Source organism: Chrysochloris asiatica, unplaced genomic scaffold (genome assembly GCF_000296735.1).
Source record: "Chrysochloris asiatica unplaced genomic scaffold, ChrAsi1.0 scaffold00114, whole genome shotgun sequence".
Lineage (NCBI taxonomy): Eukaryota > Metazoa > Chordata > Mammalia > Afrosoricida > Chrysochloridae > Chrysochloris > Chrysochloris asiatica.
This window is the reverse complement of record NW_006408632.1, coordinates 827776-828418: the sequence shown is the minus strand read 5'-3', so window position 1 is coordinate 828418 and position 643 is coordinate 827776.

Below are 643 nucleotides of genomic sequence, written 5' to 3'. Positions count from 1 at the left end.
GATGGTCTTGATAGTTCTAGGTTTTACATTTAGGTCTTTAATCCATGCTCAGTTCATTTTTGAATATGGTGTGAGCTATTTTTTGTTGTTGTTAGGTGCCATTGAGTCAGTACTGACCCATAGTGAACCTATGCACAGCAGAACGAAACACTGCCCAATCCAGGGTTAACCTCAGTACTGTTGCCACGCTTGAGTCCATCGATGCTGCCACTTGGCCAATTCATCTCTTTGGGGGTCTTTCTCTTTTTCTCTGACCCTCCATCTTACCTTGTAACAACATATCTGAAGTATGAGAGATGAAGTTTGGCCTTCTTGGCCTCCAAGGAGCACTCTGGGTGCACTTCTTCCAAAAACGGATCTATTGGTTCTTTTGGCAGCCCAGGGCACTTGCAATATTCTCTTCTAACACCATAACTCAAAGGCATCAATTCTTCTACAGTCTTCCTTATTCACTGTCCAGTATATGAAGTTATTGAAAACACCATGGTTTGGGTCAGGCATGCCTTAGTCCTCAACCTGACATCCTTGCTCTTCAACACTTTAAAAAGGTCTTGTGCAGCAGATTTGCCTAATGCCATACATTGTTTGATCTCTTGACTTCCATGAGTGTTGTTAGTTGATCCAAGAATAATGAAGTCCTTGA